This window comes from Globicephala melas, chromosome 15, assembly GCF_963455315.2.
Source record: "Globicephala melas chromosome 15, mGloMel1.2, whole genome shotgun sequence".
In the NCBI taxonomy this organism is placed as follows: Eukaryota; Metazoa; Chordata; class Mammalia; order Artiodactyla; family Delphinidae; genus Globicephala; species Globicephala melas.
The window spans coordinates 10,833,162-10,847,530 of NC_083328.1; the positions used below are offsets into that span (position 1 = coordinate 10,833,162).

General features: G+C 41.2%; 1 long non-coding RNA gene across 2 annotated transcripts in view; it reads left to right on the forward strand.

The window, feature by feature from the left end:
• Window positions 1–14,369, forward strand: part of LOC115861286 (uncharacterized) — a 591,507-nt gene that overhangs the window by 544,020 nt on the left and 33,118 nt on the right. For both annotated transcript variants that reach the window (XR_009559028.1, XR_009559029.1), the window contains one exon: window positions 7,979–8,134. This is a non-coding gene — a long non-coding RNA (uncharacterized lncRNA). The remainder of the gene's footprint in view (window positions 1–7,978; window positions 8,135–14,369) is intronic.

A 14,369-nucleotide genomic window follows, 5' to 3' on the forward strand; every position in this document is an offset into this window, starting at 1 on the left:
TGAAGGAGCAAGGTAAAAACCCACCAGACCAAACAAATGAAGAGGAAATAGGCAGTCTACCTGAAAAACAATTCAGAGTAATGATAGCAAAGATGATCCAAAATCTTGGAAATAGAATGGAGAAAATACAAGAAACGTTTAAGGACGTAGAAGAACTAAAGAGAAAAAAAAACAATGATGAACAACACAATAAATGAAATTAAAAATTCTCTAGAAGGAATCAATAGCAGAATAACTGAGGCAGAGGAACAGATAAGTGACCTGGAAGATAAAATAGTGGAAATAACTACTGCAGAGCAGAGTAAAGAAGGAAGAATGAAAAGAATTGAGGACAGTCTTAGAGACCTCTGGGACAACATTAACTGCACCAACATTCAAATTATAGGTGTCCCAGAAGAAGAAGAGAAAAAGAAAGGGACTGAGAAAATATTTCAGGAGATTATAGTTGAAAACTTCCCAAATATGGGAAAGGAAATAGTCGATCAAGTCCAGGAAGTGCAGAGAGTCCCATACAGTATAAATCCAAGGAGAAACATGCCAAGACACATATTAATCAAACTGTCAAAAATTAAATTCAAAGAAAAAATATTAAAAGCAGCAAGGAAAAAGCAACAAATAACATACAAGGGAATCCCCATAAGGTTAACAGCAGATCTTTCAGCAGAAACTCTGCAAGCCAGAAGGGAGTGGCAGGACATATTTAAAGTGATGAAAGGGAAAAATCTACAACCAAGTTTACTCTACCCAACAAGGATCTCATTTAGATTTGACTGAGAAATTAAAACCTTTACAGACAAGCAAAAGCTAAGAGAATTCAGCACCACCAAACCAGCTTTACAGCAAATGCTAAAAGAACTTCTCTAGGCAGGAGACACAAGAGAAGGAAAAGACCTACAATAACAAACCCAAAACAATTAAGAAAATGGTAATAGGACCATACATATTGATAATTACCTTAAACGTGAATGGATTAAGTGCTCAAACCAAAAGACACAGGCTTGCTGAATGAATACAAAAACAAGACCCATATATATGCTGTCTACAAGAGACCCACTTCAGACCTAGGGACACGTACAGAGTGAAAGTGATGGGATGGAAAAAGGTATGCCATGCAAATGGAAATCAAAAGAAAGTTGGAGGGCTTCCCTGGTGGTGCAGTGGTTGAGAGTCTGCCTGCTGATGCAGGGGACACAGGTTCGTGCCTCGGTCCGGGAAGATTCCGCATGCTGTGGAACGGCTAGGCCTCTGAGCCATGGCTGCTGAGCCTGCAGGTCCAGAGGCTGTGCTCCGCAATGGGAGAGGCCACAGCAGTGAGAGGCCCACATACCGCAAAAAAAAAAAAAAAAAAAAAGAAAGTTGGAGTAGCAATTCTCATATCAGACAAAATAGACTTTAAAATGAAGACTATTACAAGAGACAAAGAAGGACACTACATAATGATCAAGGGATCAATCCAAGAAGAAGATATAACAATTGTAAATATTTATGCACCCAACATAGGAGCACCTCAGTACATAAGGCAAATGCTAACAGCCATAAAAGGGGAAATCAACAGTAACACAATAATAGTAGGGGACATTAACACCCCACTTTCACCAATGGACAGATCATCCAAAATAAAAATAAATAAGGAAACACAAGCTTTAAATGATACATTAAACAAGATGGACTTAATTGATATTTAAAGGACATTCCATCCAAAAACAACAGAATACACTTTCTTCTCAAGTGCTCATGGAACATTCTCCAGGATATATCATATCTTGGGTCACAAATCAAGCCTTGGTAAATTTAAGAAAATTGAAATCATATCAAGTATCTTTTCCGACCACTACTCTATGAGACTAGTTATCAGTTACAGGAAAAAGTCTGTAAAAAACACAAACACATGGAGGCTAAACAATACACTACTAAATAACCAAGAGATCACTGAAGAAATCAAAGAGGAAATCAAGAAATTCCTAGAAACAAGTGACAATAAAACACAATGACCTGAAACCTATGGAATGCAGCAAAAGCAGTTCTAAGAGGGAAGATTATAGCAATAAAATCCTACATCAAGAAACAAGAAACATCTCAAATAAACAACCTAACCTTACACCTAAAGCAATTAGAGAAAGAAGACAAAAAAACCCCAAAGTTAGCACAGGGAAATAAATCATAAAGATCAGATCAGAAATAAATTAAAAAGAAATGAAGGAAACGATAGCAAAGATCAATAAAGCTAAAAGCTCTTTCTTTGAGAAGATAAACAAAATTAATAAACCATTAGCCAGACTCATCAAGAAAAAAGAGAAGACTCCAATCAATAGAATTAGAAATGAAAATGGAGAAGCAACAGCTGACACTGCAGAAATACAAAGGATCATGAGAGATTACTACAAGTAATATATGCCAATAAAATGGACAACCTGGAAAAAATGGACAAATTCTTAGAAAAGCACAACCTTCCGAGACTGAACCAGGAGGTAAGAGAAAATATAAACAGACCAATTACAAGCACTGAAATTGAAAATGTGATTAAAAATCTTCCAACAAACAAAAGTCCAGGACCAGATGGCTTCACAGGTGAATTCTATCAAACATTTAGGGAAGAGCTAACATTTATCCTTCTCAAACTCCTCCGAAGTATAGCAGAGGGAGGAACACTCCCAAACTCATCCTACGAGGCCACCATCACCCTGATACCAAAACCAGACAAAGATGTCACAAAAAAATAAAACTACAGGCCAATATCACTGATGAACATAGGTGCAAAAAATCTCAACAAAATACTAGCAAACAGAATCCAATAACACATTAAAAGGATCATACACCATGATCAAGTGGGGTTTATCCCAGGGTTGTAGGGATTCTTCAAGATATGCAGATCAGTCAGTGTGATACACCATATTAACAAATTGAAGGAGAAAAACCATGTGATCATCTCAATACATGAAGAAAAACTTCTGACAAAATTCAACACTGATTTATGATAAAAACCTTCCAGAAAGTAAGCATAGAGAGAACTTACCTCAATATAATAAAGACTATTTATGACATACCCACAGCCAACATCTTCCTCAATGGTGAAAAACTGAAACCATTTCCACTAAGATCGGGAACAAGACAAGGTTGCCCACTCTCACCACTATTATTCAACATAGTTTTGGAAGTTTTAGCCACAGCAATCAGAGAAGAAAAAGAAATAAAAGGAATCCAAATCGGAAAAGAAGAAGTAAAACTGTCACTGTTTGCAGATGACATGATACTATACATAGAGAATCCTAAGGATGCTACCAGAAAACTGCTAGAGCTAATCAATGAATTTGTTAAAGTAGCAGGATACAGAATTAATGCACAGAAATCTCTGGCATTCCTATACACTAATGATGATAAATCTGAAAGAGAAATTAAGGAAACACTCCCGTTTACCATTGCAACAAAAAGAATAAAATACCTAGGAATAAACACAAATGCATAAAAAACCTAGGAATAAACACAAAATGCCTGTATGCAGAAAACTATAAGACACTGATGAAAGAAACTAAAGATGTTACAAACAGAGAGATATACCATGTTCTTGGATTGGAAGAATCAACATTTTGAAAATGACTATACTACCCAAAGCAATCTACAGATTCAATGCAATTCCTATCAAACTACCAGTGGCATTTTTCAGAGAACTAGAGCAAAACATTTCACATTTTGTATGGAAACACAAAAGACCCCGAATAGTCAAAGCAATCTTGAGAAAGAAAAACAGAGCTGGAGGAATCAGGCTCCCTGACTTCAGATTATACTACAAAGCTACAGTAATCAAGACAGTATGGTACTGGTACAAAAACAGAAATGTAGATCAATGGAACAGTATAGAAAGCCCAGAGATAAACCCATGCACATATGGTCACCTTATTTCTGATAAAGGCAGCAAGAACATACAATGGAGAAAAGACAGCCTCTTCAATAAGTGGTGCTGGGAAAACTGGGCAGCTACATGTAAAAGAATGAAATTAGAACACTCCCTTACACCATACACAAAAATAAACTCAAAATGAATTAAAGACCTAAATGTAAGGCCAGACACTATAAAACTCTTAGAGGAAAACACAGGCAGAATGCTCTATGACATCAATCACAGCAAGATTCTTTTTGACCCACCTCCTAGAGAAATGGAAGTAAAAACAAAAATAAACGAATGGGACCTAATGAAACTTAAAAGCTTTTGCACAGCAAAGGAAACCATAAACAAGACGAAAAGACAACCCTCAGAATGGGAGAAAATATTTGCCAATGAAGCAACTGACAAAGGATTAATCTCCAAAATTTACAAGCAGCTCATGCAGCTCAATATCAAAAAACAAACAACCCAATGCAAAAATGGGCAGAAGACCTAAATAGACATTTCTGCAAAGAAGATATACAGACTGCCAACAAACACATGAAAGGATGCTCAACATCACCAATGATTAGAGAAATGCAAATCAAAACTACAATGAGGTATCACCTCACACCAGTCAGAATAGCCATCATCAAAATAATCTACAAACAATAAATGCTGGAGAGGGTGTGGAGAAAAGGGAACCCTCTTGCACTGTGGGTGGGAATGTAAATTGATGCAGCCACTATGGAGAACAGTATGGAGGTTCCTTAACTACCATACAACCCAGCAATCCCACTACTGGGCATATACCCTGAGAAAACCATAATTCAAAAAGAGTCATGTACCACAATGTTCACTGCAGCTCTATTTACAGTAGCCAGGACATGGAAGCAACCTAAGTGTCCATCCACAGATGAATGGATAAAGAAGATGTGGCACATATATACAATGGAATATTACTCAGCCATAAAAAGAAACAAAATTGAGTAATTTGTAGTGAGGTGGATGGGCCTTAGAGTCTGTCATACAGAGTGAAGTAAGTCAGAAAGAGAAAAGCAAATACTGTATGCTAACACATGTATATGGAATCTAAAAAAAAAGGTTCTGAAGAACCTAGGGGCAGGACAGGAATAAGGACGCAGACATAAAGAATGGACTTGAGGACACGGGGAGGGGAAAGGGCAAGCTGGGATGAAGTGAGAGAGTGGCACGGACATATATACACTACCATATGTAAAATAGCTAGTGGGAAGCAGCCACATAGCACAGGGAAATCAGCTCGGTGCTTTGTGACCACCTAGAGGGGTGGGATAGGGAGGGTGGGAGGGAGACGCAAGAGGGAGGAGATATGGAACATATGTATATGTATATGTATAGCTGAGTCACTTTGTTATAAAGCAGAAACTAACACACCATTGTAAAGCAATCATACTCCAATAAAGATGTTTAAAAAGAAAAAAAGCTTTTGAGTGAACACTTTGGGAATAATTTTTTTAAAAATACTATGTACTGGTTGGCTTAAACAACAAACATTTATTTCTCACTGTTCGGAGGCTGGGAAATCCAAGATCAAGGTGCCTGTAGATTCAGTGTCTGGTGAGGACCCGCTTCCTGGTTCACAGACGGCCGTCTTCTCACATAGTGGAAGGGGCAAGGGAGTTCTCTGGGGTCTCTCTTTTATAAGAGACTGATCCCTAATCACCTCCCAAAGGCCCCCCCTCCAAATACCATCACATCGGGGATTAGATTTCAGCATATGAATTCTGGGGGGTCATGTAACTTCAGGCCAGCACCCCACGAGGGAGGTAACCATCCTGGAGACTACCCTTTGCTCCATATGTTAGATCTTTTCACTCCATGCGGTGGGGTGAGAATATGCATGACACCCAGCCCTTGTGAGTCCTGGGAGTTATTCCCACTGCTTCCAGAGGTTCTTTCCCAGCCTGGTTCGTTTTCTTACACACGTGAACAGAGCAGTGTTCAGCCAGAGACACAAGAACAGCCCTCTGCTGATCTCTGGCTCGCTCTCTCTTTGTTTTCTCCTCTCCAGGAAACTTGCATGCAAATCCTAGCCTCCAGCCCTCCAGCCCAGACTCCACACTCGGCCTACTCAATTCCACGAGGCCACCAGACTTGTCTTTGCTCCCCTCCATAGACTTATAACCAGTGAACCTCTCCAGGCAGTGAGGTGGGGTATTCCTAGGGTTCACTTCATTTGTTTCCCTTCTTGTGGGAATCACCGTCCTGTGCTGTCTCTTGTCCAGTTTCTGAAAACTCTGGGTTCATGCATTTTATCTGCCTTCCTCAGCTGGATCAGAGCTCTGATCTCTCTTTTTCCCTCATGGCTGGAAGTAGGAGTCTCCCTCCTCTTAGTTTTAAAACTTGATTCAGAGTTGCCTTTTCCAGAAAGATTTCCCCAGAGATTCATGTTGATTCTCTGACTTCTGGGTGATTACCTATGAGATCCCCACCCCTGAGTCCAGTTGCCAATTGAAATAATCTTCTTTATTTCTAGATGCACAAACTCACCTCCAAGTCACAACCAGTCTGTAAGACAAGTGTGATCATTGTGCTTTTTATGGTCAGTTAACTAAGACCCAGAGGGCTTAAATTATTTGCCCATGGTAACAGAGCAGTGGTAAAGACAGAACTCAGACCCACATCCTTTGACTTTTCATGCCCCATATTGAAATAAATTCCATAAAGAATAAAGGGTTAGGGCTTCTCTGGTGGCGCAGTGGTTGAGAGTCCGCCTGCCGATGCAGGGGACACGGGTTCGTCCCCCGGTCTGGGAAGATCCCACATGCCACGGAGCGGCTGGGCCCGTGAGCCATGGCCGCTGAGCCTGCGTGTCCGGAGCCTGTGCTCCGCAACAGGAGAGGCCACAACAGTGAGAGGCCTGCGTACCAAAAAAGAAAAAAAAAAGAATAAAGGGTTAGATGGAAAAAATGAGAAAATAAAAAACTAGAAGAAAATATACATGGCTATTTATTTTACCTCTAGAGGTAAACAAAGGTAATGAGTAAAAGGCAGACTGTTTGGTTGTAGGACTGTACCAGAGCCAAAGCAGACTTGCGGACTTAGGCATTTACTTTGCTCCTCATTTTACCTCATTAATACTGTTATTATACTGCGATAAATATATATTTATATAAACTTTCCCTCCCTCTCCCATCTTGAATGTTTTCTTTAAGATAGAATTTTCAGAACCAGAATTTAGGAATAATGTTTATGTGTAACCTTAATATTCTTTACAGATATTTCTGAAAAGTTGGAACCAATCAATATCCTCGCCAGTGTATATGAGGATGCAGATGGCATTAAATGTTTACTAACATTTGGATCATCATTTTTGTCTCTGCTGATTTTGCCAATTTGCAAAATAAATGGCCTCCTACTTTGTGGTACATTTTTTTCCCCCATTTCTGGCATGGCTGTACATTGTTTTAAAATCATATTAGGGATTTATTTATATTTTTTGTTTTATGGGAGAATCTAAGTGTTTTAAAGAAGTTTTTTTTTATCTGATCTGTAGAAGATAATTACATAGCAAGGACATTGTCATATTTGTTGTAAAAATATTAAGAATAGGGATTCCCTGGTGGTGCAGTGGTTGGTGGGGTCCGCCTGCCGATGCAGGGGACACAGGTTCGTGCCCCGGTCTGGGAAGATCCCACATGCTGCGGAGCGGCTGGGCCCATGAGCCATGGCTGCTGGGCCTGCGCGTCCAGAACCTGTGCTCCGCAACGAGAGAGTCCACACAGCGGTGGGAGGCCCGCGTACCGCAAAAAAAAGAAAAAAAAAAAAATTAAGAATAAATTTATTTAACTAAAACCTTCATGTAAGAAATGGAGATTGCCTTAGAGAAGCCTTGATATTGAAATAGCAGGTTAGAAGAAACAAAGTCTGTACCTGCCTGAAATAAACATCTCTGCTGTCCGTTTACTCTCTCTGCCTGATTTTCCAGATTTTATCTTGTATGTCTCTGGCTTTCTCCCCACCCCATCCATACCCTCCATCTTTGAGCTGCAACTCCTCCTGTAAGTGGGATTTGAAGTATAAACACATGGTAATCGCCTTTGATCCCATCTTCATCTCTCTCTCCTCCCCCTCTAGATTCTTCTTACGCAGTAAGTCACGGGACGGGCCTGTGAACCATCTGCCATTAGAGAGAGAGGAGCTGAAAAGAAATCCTGTGTAGATTAGAGGCTGTCTCCTTCTGTCTCTTAAACAAGCACAACTTGGATTCGAACTGCAGTATGAACAAGAGAGGTAAGCTCAGTGTCCGGGCCATTTAATGTACATACAATTAGCATTGCGTGGTTGAAGAATTCCTCCAAGGGACCAGGACGAGCATCTGTCCATGAATATCTCAGTGGAATCTTTTATATGGAATCTCCAGAGAGGAAGAGCAGATCATACCATTAAGCAAGTCAGAAAGGTAAAGACAGTGACATAAAATATTTGTAGAAAATCTGTTTTACATGGCCATATCCTTGCCAGGTGAAAAAGCCACCCACTCATTCATTCATTTATTGATTCAACATGCACACACAGCATGTCCAGTGCAGGCAGTGGCAGGTATGTGCAGGAGTGGATCCAAGTCATGGTTCCTATGAAAGCTCACAGTTTAACGGAGGAGACCAGACAAGTAAATAAATAATGGTCCACTATAACTGTAATGATGACCTTTGCAAGTGACATAGCTTGACTAGAATCCTAGCCTGGGAAACTCACTAACTGTGTAACCTTGGGCTTAAATTTTCTGAGGCTTTAATCCATCATTTGTAATATATGGATAACAATATCACTAAGCTGTTTCTATCAGGGTTAAACACATAATAACAACTTCAGGGACTATATTCAAGAGGCATTTAATAGGTGATTAAAAACAAAGGTATGTCCAAAGTAAAACGATAATTCAGAAAAGCTGCTCAACAAGAAAAGTCATCCCAAAGATATTTGAACTGGAATTTGAGGGAAATGTAGGAGTTTGCTAAGTAGATAAGGCAGAGAGGCAGTTGCAGACAGAGAGATGAGCACACATAATATCTGAGCAGCATGAAATCACAACCATTTTAGGTCAATATTCGAAAGAAGGCACGTGGTAAAGGTGGGATGTCAGCAGGGGAGTGTGGCAGATTAGTTGTCATGAGGTTTCACATAGGGTCTTGGTCCATGAAATAGCCCTTTAGGCTGAGCAAGCCTAGGAACTGGCTTTTTATCAGTGTACTGTGATAGGTTTAGATCTTCAGAGAGACTCACATTAGTCCAACTTCTGATAGACTGATATATAACCAGAAAGCCTGTATATCTTTCCATTGAGAAATCTAACTAATAGTAAGGATTGGGTGCTTACATCAGCACATCAGCACACAGAGCACAGAAGGTAGCTTCTCAGCTAAGACAGCCTGAGGCACACTTCTCCCTAATAAGCAGTCCACGGGGCACTAGTGTTCTCTCTCTCCTGGATAAGGACGTCACCAAGGCCAAAAGATGCCTCCCTGAATCTTTGCCATGCTGACAAATGACTGCCCCTTATGGTTGAAAATAGAATCCAAATTTCTTGAGATTGTCAACCCATTCATTTAGATCATGGTTATGTCTTGCTTCCATCTGGAAGACAGTACCTTGCAGATGACCCTGTGTGTCTTTGCTCTAAGCCTTCAGCTAGCTTGTTCATCACTGTATCTACACTTCCTGGAAGAGCATCCGTCTGCATTAGCACTCAGCAAATATTGCTTAACAAATGAACAAGTTATTGGGTTCACTTTATTCCAATTTTATACCTAAACTTTCAGAATGCTATCTTTCGGTCACTCTTGGCCTCTTTCCTCCATGTACCTCCTACAACCTGGTGGACCTAGAATTTAGAGAATATGGCAGGGGGAGCTGATGGAAGACTTCAGGGGAGAAGGTTAGGGTCTACAGAGTCTTGTATTTCAAGCCAAGGAATGATAATCAGAGGCCTAAGTTTATTGTACCTTCCTCTTCTTCACAGAAACAACTACCTTTTATCCTGTGTTCAGTAATTCTAGCTTCTCTAACAGATAAGCCCTGAATTGCAGAGTTTTAACACTATTAAGTTGGATTTTCACTCACTCCTGGTCCAGGGTGGGTGTTTGGTGGGTGTCTTCTATGCAGTGATTCAGGGATCCAAGCTCTTTCTATCTATGCTCTGCCAGCCTTGACAGCAGTAGTTGTTTACATATAGTTCCCCGTCCAGCGGCATCAACATCATGGGGAACATGTAAGAAATGCTAATTCCTGGGTCCTGAATCAGAAACTCTGGGGATGGGGCCCAGCCATGTGTGTGTTAACAAGTCCTCCAGGTGAACTTTATAGACATTGACGATTTAGAGCCATATTGCTAAAGGAGGGCGGTGCAATTTTGGTAACTTGAATTGCAATTTGTTCCAAAGAGATAATGTTGCTATGAGAAATTAGATACAGTAGGAATGGTAATTGTATCACTATTCAATACATTTTTTTTGAGTTCTAATTGTGTGCCACGCCCCGTGGTAGGCACTGTAGATACACTGATGATCAAGATGGTGACCTATTACTACTCTACTTCAGATACTTTGGATCAAGTATGCTTCTATTGGCTTATCTATTGGCTTATTAGATTGGTACCCAATTAATAGATGGTCAGGCAATTAATAGATGTTTATCAAAAGAAAATGAATGATGAGTGAATCATTTTGTCCTCTTGGGATCCTGATTTCTAACCCTGGAAAAGAAGGAATTGGACTTCCAAATTAATCCCTTGGGCCCCTTCCAGATGTACTTTAGTAAAATACAGCTCTAATATTTGGAGGGAAACCTCCCTGGTGGGTAGCCTTCTTGGCTCTTTCTGCTGCCTATGGTCACAGAAAATGTTTAAAAGAATATTCTGGAGCAAAGCCCCAATCCACAAATAGAGAGGGGATTTCTTAGGTTAGGGTAATAATGATAACGATTATGGCAATAATAACCAAAGTTAACAATTAGTGGTCACCGCCTAAGAGGCAGGCATTTTACACGCGTTATTTTACAGAATCCTCACAACCTTTGAGGTAGTTACTATCATTTATCCATAGTAGAGATAAAGATACCAAGATTGAGAAGTTCAACAAATTGACCAAAGTCACACTTTTAGTAAGTGGGAAGATGGGGATTCCAGCTCAGGCTTTGTGTGTTTCTAAAGCCTGGGTGCTTAACTTCTAGCTTAAACTGTGAAACCAACTTTAAGCTTATGACAATAGAAGTAAACCCTTAGGCTGTGGCTGGGAAGGAACTGGATTAGAGGGGAAAGAAAGTACTTAGAGCTTCTGTAGCATATTGATAGCAGATGCGCGGGGGAGTGAGAGAGAGGCCCTTTGCGAAAGATTCGCAAGAAGGAAAGAGCTTCTATAATCAGACAGAGCAAGTCCCGGGCATTTACATGCCTGGGTCCTGGCAGAGGTCCCACCTACAGACTGCAAGCCTTTGGACAAATCAGTTAACCCTCATGAGCTTTACAAGCATGTGGCCTATAAAAGGATGGTGATACCTTTAATGACTGTCTTGCATGGCCATTATGAGGGTCCGGTGAAAAAAAAAACAGCACATATAAAAATGGTACCCATGGAAGTCGTTCTTAGAAAGTAGAGCTTTGTTATAGACCTTAACACAAAGCCATGGACATTGTCAGGGTGGATTGGAAAAGGAGATCCCTGAGTTGGGCTTGAAAATTTGTACAAATTCCACAGACAGATGAGAAAAGGACAATCGCTGCAGAGAGAGACTAACTTGTGCAGAACCGTGGAGGCATATAGCAACACGGTGTGTCTGGCAAATAGTAATTGACTTGCTTGAGTGGGAGTGTGAGATGTGGCTTGGGGATGAGCAGAAGACAAGCAGAGAGAGAGACAAGGCCTAAGGATGCTTCTGATATTTTCCTGAAGAATGAAACATCAGCGTACTTATATGGAAATGAAAACAAAAATATTGCTGAAGCATAAGTGAGAAAGTGTTTTGTGCAAATCCTCTGCAAGCTCCAGGGCACCCGTCCAAACATTAGTTATTGCTTTTGCTACCCGTGTTGTCAAGTTACAGCAAGCCGGGCCTTGCCATCCTTAAAAGACTGCGTGTGCATCATTTCAAATGGTCACAGGAGATGCTAAAAGGAAAAGAAAAAAAAGCATCTAAGGGGAGGAGGGAAACCGCCTCAATCCAAACTGGGGATGATTTATTGCCATGAGTAATCGATAGTAGTAGGTCCACATCAATTTTATATCTAATTTAAAAATTCGAGGTCTCAATGTGCTCATTAAAGAATATAATGGATTTACATATTTTAATTATGTTTTATGGATTGTGAACATAATGTAATTAAGAGACTTTTCAGGAGGCATGATGAATGAACAGGGTGGCCCAGCATATGGCGGGAGACACCACACCGAGTGAAGTCGGGTGAGAGGAGCCCAGCCCATGGCTGAAGGCCCAGGTCAGAGCATCGGGACGACATTCACGGTGATGGGAGCCTAACGACGCTGCCTCTCCAGCCTCTCTCACGTCTGCCCTTCCTCACCTTCTCCTGCGCTGCTGCCTGAGTTTACAAATCCATTAGCTCTTTTATTTTTCAATATGGTTAAAAAAAAAAAACCCACATAACATAGAACCCACCATCTCAACCATTTTAAAATTTACAGTTGGTAGTGTTAAGTATATTCACATTGTTGCACCACAGATCTGAATTTTTTTCATCTTGCAAAACTGAAACCCTATACCCATTAAACAACAAACCCTCATTCACCCAGCCCCCCAGCCCCTGGCACCCACCCTGTGACTTTCTGTGTCTATGAACTGACCACTCTAGGTGACTCACCTAAGTGAAATTATTCAGTATTTGTCTTTTTCTGGTGTGACTGGTTTATTTCACTCAGCATCATGTCCTCAAGCTTCACCCATGTTGTAGCATGTGACAGGATTTCCTTCTCTTTTAAGGCTGAATGATATTCATTGTATGTATATGCCACATTTTCTTTATCCATTCATCCTTTTTTTTTTTTGGCCACACCCCACGGAGGCCTGCGGGATCTTAGTTCCCCGAACAGAGATCAGACCCGTGCCCCCTGCATTGGAAGAGTGGAGTCTTAACCACTGGACCCCCAGGGAAGTCGCTATCCATTCATCCTTTGATGGACGTTTGATAGCCCTGTTTTCTCTGCGCGGTTATTATGACTGTCAGTCTGCACCCAGCCTCAGTCTCAGGATTCTTTAGACTCACATCAGCCCACAGTGGGCCTTTTCTTGGATAACCAGGCCACTCCCCTGTTTAAAATCTGTTGATCCCTGGACGGTTGTCACTCCTTAGTGTGACTTATGCTGCTCTCACCATCTGGCCCCTTTGCCTGGCAGTTCTGGCCCCCGTTCAGCCATGCAGTCCACCTGTCCAGGCCACCTCTACCCAACGTTCACCATTTTCAACCACATTTGCACTTTCACACATCCAGTGTCTGTGCCTGGAATGTCCGAGTCCACTACTTGTGAGGCCCTTCTGGATCCACCATCCTCTAGGCCATCTCCTAATCAAACAAAGAAGAGTCTAGGACGGGTTGGTCAACCACGGCCAGTGAGCCAGTCTGGCCCTCTGCCTGTTTTTATAAAGTTTTATTGGGACACAACCATGCCTATTGTTTATGTATTGTCTGTGGCCGCTTTGCCACTACAATTCAAAGCTCTTTAAAGAAAACATTTGCCGACCCCTGCTCCAGGCCATCTCTTACATTCAAATCCATCTTTGCTACTTCCTAGCTATGATTTTGGGTAAGTCAGCATTTCTGAAAGTGGATAATGATGATGATAATTTATAGCTTTGATTATTATTATTATTGTTACCACTTTCCAGCTTTATTGTGAAGACTGAGCTACTACCTATAAAGCCCTTGACACACAGTTGCCAGGATGGCTGTTAAGGCAACAAGGTCGTCTGCTTTAGCTTATAAAACAGACACAGCACGATCCCAAGCAGTGGCTACAGCCCAGACTTCTCTTGCCTCGAAGGCAGCGAGGCATGTAAAAAATTAGGGTCCAGATTCTCCATCACACCTATTTTTAATGTGAACTTGGAAACTCCGATTTTCTCATCTGCCAAATGAGGAAACTAATACCCAGCCTTCAGGTTTATCGTGGGGATTCAAAGCAGCAAGGATTTGAATTGTGATTTATGGATGAAAAGCCTACTGCACACGGCAGCAGGAAGCAGATGCTCAGAAGAGCGCAGTTTCTTTCTTCTTCTTCCAGTCTGCCTTCTAATCGCTTGCTTTGTTCAATTATCTTTACAACACCCTTCTGCCTATGGAATGAATTGTGAACGGGCTCTTGGGCTGATGCTGCTGGGAGTACTCCCTCCACTTCTCCGTGTGCTCGTGTGTCTCACTGTTCCTTCTCTCGGGGAATCATCTAGAAACTGTCATTTATATTGACCTGCAATCTCACCCCTTTCCCTTCTTCCCAATTACTATTGGCCTCTAGGGGGAGC